Source organism: Lactuca virosa, chromosome 9 (assembly GCF_052849685.1).
Source record: "Lactuca virosa cultivar CGN04683 chromosome 9, Lactuca_virosa_CGN04683_v6, whole genome shotgun sequence".
Lineage (NCBI taxonomy): Eukaryota > Viridiplantae > Streptophyta > Magnoliopsida > Asterales > Asteraceae > Lactuca > Lactuca virosa.
In genome coordinates, this window is record NC_136434.1 from 81721750 (window position 1) to 81728835 (window position 7086).

General features: G+C 43.6%; 1 non-coding gene across 1 annotated transcript; it reads left to right on the top strand.

The window, feature by feature from the left end:
* Positions 1–259: 259 nt before the first annotated feature.
* Positions 260–366, top strand: LOC145141674 (small nucleolar RNA R71). The gene has a single exon (XR_013722867.1). It is a non-coding gene; the product is annotated as a small nucleolar RNA R71 (small nucleolar RNA).
* The last annotated feature ends 6720 nt before the right edge of the window (positions 367–7086 follow it).

The following is a 7086-nucleotide window of genomic DNA, read 5'->3' on the forward strand; positions in this document are numbered from 1 at the left end:
ATCTATTTGGGTCAACCTCCTGTCCATATTATTGAGCATTGCCATCACAGCAACCATTTCTTCTGATGCTCCACTACCAATTCCCTTTGTTCCCTCATTTCTCGGATTATGGTACTCATAAGAATGCTTCGCGAACTCTTCAATCAACTCCTTTACTTCACCCAGATTTTTCTTTGTCAGTGGTCCTTGATAATCAAGGAGTTGCCTCGTCATGACATTCACCCCATCATAAAATATGGATACTTCTTGTTTAATGTTGAGGTCGTTTTGAGGGCAATTTCTTAATAACCCTTTGTAGCGTTCCCATGCCTCATAAAGTGACTCACCCGGATTTTGCTCAAAGTTGGCTATTGACTTCTTGAGTTTTGATATCTTGGATGGTGGGTAGAATTGTTCTAGAAACTTCTCGCACATTTGGGCCCAAGTAGTGATTGCACCAGATGGTAGTGCCTTCAGCCAGTCTTTTGCAGCTCCTTTAAAGGTGACTGGTAGCATCCTCAACAAAACGGTCTCTCTTGGAACATTTGGGATGTTGAAATAGTCCGCTATGTCATTGACTTCATCTAAGTGCTTGTAAGCATCCTCATGGTCCTTTCCATAAAATGGTACATCCTTTAGTGCAACAAGAATGTGTCCCTTCAATTCAAATGTTGTAGTGGCGGGAATTGTAGGTTGTATTAGACCAGGACTAGCATCATCTCTAATTCGCTTGTTGTAAGCTCCCATGGACATATCAGCAATGTCCGCCATCTCGTTCTCTTGCTCGTCTTCGTTTTCACTTCTTTCTAATGCAAATTCGGGATCAGACTCGTATTCGGATTCCTTTGGGTTTGGATTTTGATCAATGCTTGATGTACTTGACTCCCCCACTTTCTTGGTTGATTTCTTTCCAAAGACTGATTTGAGATCCTTGAAAGGTGACTTCTTTGGTGGTTGGTCTTCTTTCGCGTTTTTATTTGTCTTCTTGTGAAGGGCCGACTCTGGATCTTCAAATGGTGGCACCAAAGGTGTACTAGAACCTCTGGTCATGAACTACTGCAATAAAACAAAAATAAAAACGTAAAACTGAACAAAAACTAAATAAAAATAGTCTACTGACTGGTCACCACGACGTGGTAAAGAGTACCACCTCGTGTTGTCGCAGAAAATTTAACAGAAAAGAAAAACGAAGAAAAACTAAAAATTACTTAACTCACGTCGTGAGCTTAAGGCTCACGTCGTGAGTTTAGTACTAAAATAAAAATCTAGGCTGAAAAATTAACTTTTTGCAGGTTTTACCCCACAAAAAGGATCGATTAATTCTAAGCCAATAAATTAACAATCAAATAAGCCGTTCCCCGGCAACGGCGCCAAAAACTTGATGCATGCAAATAAATACACCTAATTTTAAATTTATAACCTAACTAACTTAACTAACTACATTGCACCTAGGCAATGTACCTAGTCAAACTATAGAATAGTTTAGGTAAGTCGGGTGTCGATCACAGGGAACGATTTTAACTAATTAATTTACCTACTATTAAATTAACCTAATTTCCTAGTAAAGTAGTGAGTTTTATCTAATTTTGCAAGTTTAGATGAACTTAATTTCTTTACACAATTCAATCAATAAACAAAATGCTTCTGTTAGTTCGAATCCACTTTCACTCAATGGTTTATATATTAATTATGACAATTCTTGTTGGTTACCAATTAAAACATTATTAGCAATTCAGTTCTAAATTTACTAATATTAATTAATTCATGTAGATCTATGTATGGTCACACATAATTTAACACATAATCAATTATTAAATAGTATTGGAGCTATGTAAGATTGAGTTGACAAACACAAATTATGGTCATAATATGAGTTCTCTAGCACAACCTAATTTAATAATTCAATTACTTATCTAAGATTGGTTCGATCTTAGCTTTAATAATCTAATGTTCACTAAATTACTAGGTATTCAAATTCATGCAGATTAATGGTCAGTAACTACACAGAATGAGAAGTTTAAGCAGTCTAGTTATCAAATCAAACATGCTAGGTATACCAATCAAACACAAGACATAACCAACAAGCAAAGTCTAGATTAATAGAATAAAACCATGAGTTCCAGCTTCATCTAGCTAACAGAAGCAGATAGATTTAGCTGGACATTCTAGCAAATAAACACAAATAATCCATAGTAAAAAACATATTAAAAGTACCAAACTAAATATCGAATTATGACTTCTTCTTCCTCCTTGGTGTTAAAACCAATTTCCAGGCCTTTAAACTCTGGGATTTTCGACTTTTGGAACCTCTCTAAGCCAGCCAACCTCTCAAAGTCGTAGGGATCAAGTCCTATTTTTATTTTTTGAATTACCCGTACTCACATCGTGAGCAAGTAAGTCTCACATCGTGAGCTCGGTATCTATCCGTGTTTGACAAGGATTCTTCTACGCGATGCTTATCTTCTGGAATGTCCCAACTCACGTCGTGAGCCTTCAATACTCATGTCGTGAGTGCGTGTTTTTGCTGTATTTTTATTCTTTTAAGTCTTCATCCTCCAAAGTTCCATTCTTTGACGCTTTTAGTCCATTTTCTTCAAAATGTCTTCTATTTGGCTGCAAAATAAATTTTAACCTTATAAGTACCATTATTCCATGCAAATAACCAAAATTTGTATAAAAATGTACTTAAATATTGCCTAAAAATGTAACATCCCAAAAATCATGACCAAAAATTTCTTTTTAAAACGTTAATAAAACCATAAGTATCAAATCATCTCAACCATAACTAAAGATTTATATATCAAATCAGCGTATCATTTCAAAACATGTTCTATTTATCAGAGTAAAAACATCCCAGGCTAAGACTTCTTGGTGTGTGCCATGCGATCATCCCGAGCTCTTCCCTCCGCTACCGGAAGTACCTGAAACAAAAACTGAAAACCGTAAGCATGAAGCTTAGTAAGTTCCCCAACCTACCGCATACCACAAACACATAACCATGCACACATAACCACGTACTGGGCCCCCGCCCGCTGCATCGGGCCTTACCCGACATCGGGCCCCGCCCGGCATTCGGCCCTGCCTGGCATCAGGCCCCACTCGGTATACAGATCTGTCTCTCTTAGGCCCCGCCTATCTCCGGGCCTCGCCCACTATACACACACATACAACCCAATAACATGCTAGTACATAAATAAACACACTCTAGCTGTACCCTGATCTAAGGCCTCGCCTAACTTGGGTAGTTGTGGAACCCCGTCCATACTCCTGCTAGTAGTGAGATACGGGCCCCCGCCCACACTCACACCCTTCCTATCACGGGCCTCGCCCCTACTCTGCTAATGTTGAGATATGGAACCCCATCCATACTCAGCTAGTGATGAGATACGGGACTTCGCCCACACTCACCTCCCTACTAGGCACAAACAAGTATCACAGAGACAACAAGTATAATCTAACATACAACATAAGAACCTTCCTCGGGGTTGCCTCAACATCGAACACCCATTCCGGAAACATACTATCATCTAACATACTTCGGGCTTACCCCAAAATCGGACCCCCGGTCTGGAACTTATCATACAACCGCATGCAAGAATCACAAAGACCTCTAGCATTCTAACATTTCTCGGGCCTCGCCTGGCATCAGGTTGTAACTCGGATCATATAACAATAAGTTTCTAGGGCTAACCCCCGGGTCTTCCTACTATACATAAACATAAAATAATGGGCCCATGCACATAGTGAGGGGACTCACCTCGCACTGCTGAACTCCTGCAACCAATCCTCTGACTGCTAGCTGACAAATCCCCGAACCGCTGATCCTTCGGCTCCCTGAGCTATCAATACCAAAATATCATTTAGTCCAATTTAATAATCCTCCTTAGGGTAAAATGAACATTTTACCCCTGATCCAACTTGGTCTATAAATAAGGCCCAACACTAGGTAAGTTTCCCAAGCCCACTAGTGGCCCACTAATGGCCCAATTTGCTAAATTGGGCCCAATCCCTCTAATGGACCTTTCCCTAAGCCCATACATCTCCTTGGCCCACATTATCTGACTTCTGATGGCCCACTAAGGCCCAAAGACCCAAAGTCCACTACATGGCCCAAACCGAGGCCGAAAACACAACAAGTAACTGATGAGTACGCTGGGCGTACTCCTATGTACGCTCAGCGTACCCCATGCCACATCACTATCCCATGGCCGCAAACCCTTGAGCGCAAACACTGGACCGCAAACCATTGACCGTAAACCCTGGACCGTAAACCCTTGACTGGTGAGTACGCTGGGCGTACTCCTATGTACGTTGGGCGTACTCCCCACTGTTAAGTCACTTTCCCATTAAGTGCTTAATACTTTAGTCTAGAAGCTACAGTTACAGATCCAAGTCCTCATTAATGTCTTAACCCATAAAGTCGACAACTTGGTGGCTTGCAATCCACCAAATGAGCCCAAACTTGAAATGTAACAACATACTTCCATGGAAATGGATGGATCTCATGCATGAACCCATTAAGACATTCAAGGTGGAGACTTTACAGCTTATGGGACCCTTTGAGCTCTAAGGGTGGCAACCCTAAGCTCAAAAACGAGATTTCATCAAAAGATCCATACTTTGGACTAAAAGAGTCCATAAACTCTTCCTAAAAGAGATCTAAGAGAACAATCATCAAGCTCAGAACTTTATACCTTGAAAAGGTCTGAAGTGAAGCAGCAATCCCAGATCTGAATCTTCTCCTTTACACCAACACCTTGCCTTGACCTTTGCTTCTTTGAAGAGTGGATCCAAAACACCACAATGCCTTCACAAGGCCTTCCAAGCTCCAAGAGGATTAGGTTTTTCGTGGGAACTGTCCAAGGGTGAAAATGGAGGCTGACCATAGAGGCTTATCATTCCTTTTATAGTGGCATACCCTAAAATGTAGGGTTTCTGGACTCCGGACGTACGCTGGGCGTACTTCCTGTACGCTGGGCGTACGCCTAACGCACCCGCGATCCTTCTCCTTTATATGTTGGGCGTAACCCAGCTTACGCTGGGCGTACCCAGCTGGACACGTGCATGCCTCCCTTGCATGCATGGGACTTACTTGCTAAATATTTCCATTAGGGACTAATATTGCCAAAAACTTCCAATTGTCATATCTTTCTCATTCGAGGTCCGTTTTCGACGAACTTTATACCCACGAAAAGGTGGCGAGAAGCCCTTCGCTCCTAGCTACACCCCCAAGCCATAAAACCTTCCGATAAATCCCAAGACCCATAAAAGACCAAATCGCTTATACCTCTGGCCTCCGAGACCACACCCGAGTACTTCCAAAACTGGGTGTTACAATTCTCCCCCACTTAAACTAGACTTCGTCCTCGAAGTCCGCTACGACCAACTACCCCGCAACCTCTAATGGTACTTCTACGTGACACATACTCCGTCTGCTCGGTCCAATCTTCCCAACACTCCCCGAGTACCTACACCTGACATCCAAGGGGTTCACCCCTTTATCCCGCGCTGTCACTGGCCTTCCCAAGACAACTTTCCATAAACCACAACCTTTCTTACCTTGATCAAGAAATAACCCTCTGCTGAAACTGTAATCCCGGCGACTCCCAGTGCCGACCATCGCACCATTACCCACTAGATGATCTCACTTACTAAAATCTATTGTTGAAGCTCCACTTATCCTGCGAATCATATAATCCTGCTGTCTCTTATCCACTTTTCGGGTGAATCGAGACCACCCTAGTCCCAACTGATTTGCTATGAACTAGAATACCGGCCTCCCACCGGTTACAGCACGCAAGAACAAACTCTCAGTCGCTCTCAGCGACTCCCGAAGAAAACTTCGGCTACCTGAACCACTCTATCTACCTAGCCACTCTGGCTCTAGAAACCCTGGGATCCTAGATCCCCCTACTTGAACCTACGGTCTCTACCAGGTCCCACCTGCGCTGCTATAAGTACACGGGCCTTGCCCACGGGTCTCACTCAAACTATACTTCGGAGCGGCCTCTCCCACAGGTCTCACCTGTCTAGGGCTATGCAGACCCACTCCTCCTCTAATCCCTACTTGCTATCCTTTCCTACTTCTTATCTTGCTAATTCGGACATACGTGCCCCCACCCACACTCCGCTAACTAAGTTGCTAATGAATGCTACGGCTTACCCGCAGTCTTACAACACTTCCCTCACTGACTCACTGCTGGGGAATGATGCGGCTATCCCGCAGTCTTATATCCTGCCAAAACTCGCACCTACCCGGGAAACTCCAATCTGATTTCCCAACCCAGACATCAACTATTCGCGAATACACGAACTCAGCATGGGGAAGTTTCCCAAACTCCCAACTCACGTCCTCCTCAATCCAACAGCCACTGGAGCGGCTTCTTCCTTATTGAGAATGCGAACTCTTCCCAGTCTCGCACTTGCTTCTGCCTTTGGCCACTCGGGTGGCTCTCCCCCACTTTGACTCAAATAGCTCCTCACAGCTCACAGATTGGAAGAGTTCCCAATTCTCCATATCCTCCTCTGGCCATTCCATTGCCAGCTCACGACTACCACTACTGGTGGTCTAACCGACCAATATCCAAACGATGTTACCCCTGAAACTAGCGAGACACTCCAGTGTCTTACACATGCATGCTACAGTTACTGCGTCCTGAGTAACCTACTCTAAAAGGGAATGACCTCTAACTACCATTAAAAAATCCAGGGTATGAAGATGGCATATAACTCAATCACAAGCAGGCCACGAAATTCGGAAATACCTTACCAATATCGATGCAGAACCAAAACAATAAAATCATATCAAGAGCTGATAGGAAAAAAGAAAGGTACGCACCTGACACATCGGGGGCTGCTCGCGCTTCCTCTGGAACCAAATGATACGCCCTGCTCCTTGATGTTGGCGCCTCTGCCCGACCCTGACGGCCGTCGGTGATTCTTAAAGTTGCTGGGGCAGGTGTTATCACTTGTTCTGCTGAAAGCAAACTCAGACATTGGGCCTTCTTGTGGCCCCTCTGACCGCAATGAAAACATATCAGGTCTGATCCTTGGGAGGTGGTAGCAGTACAATCTCTACTAAAATGACTGATCCGGCCGCACTTGAAG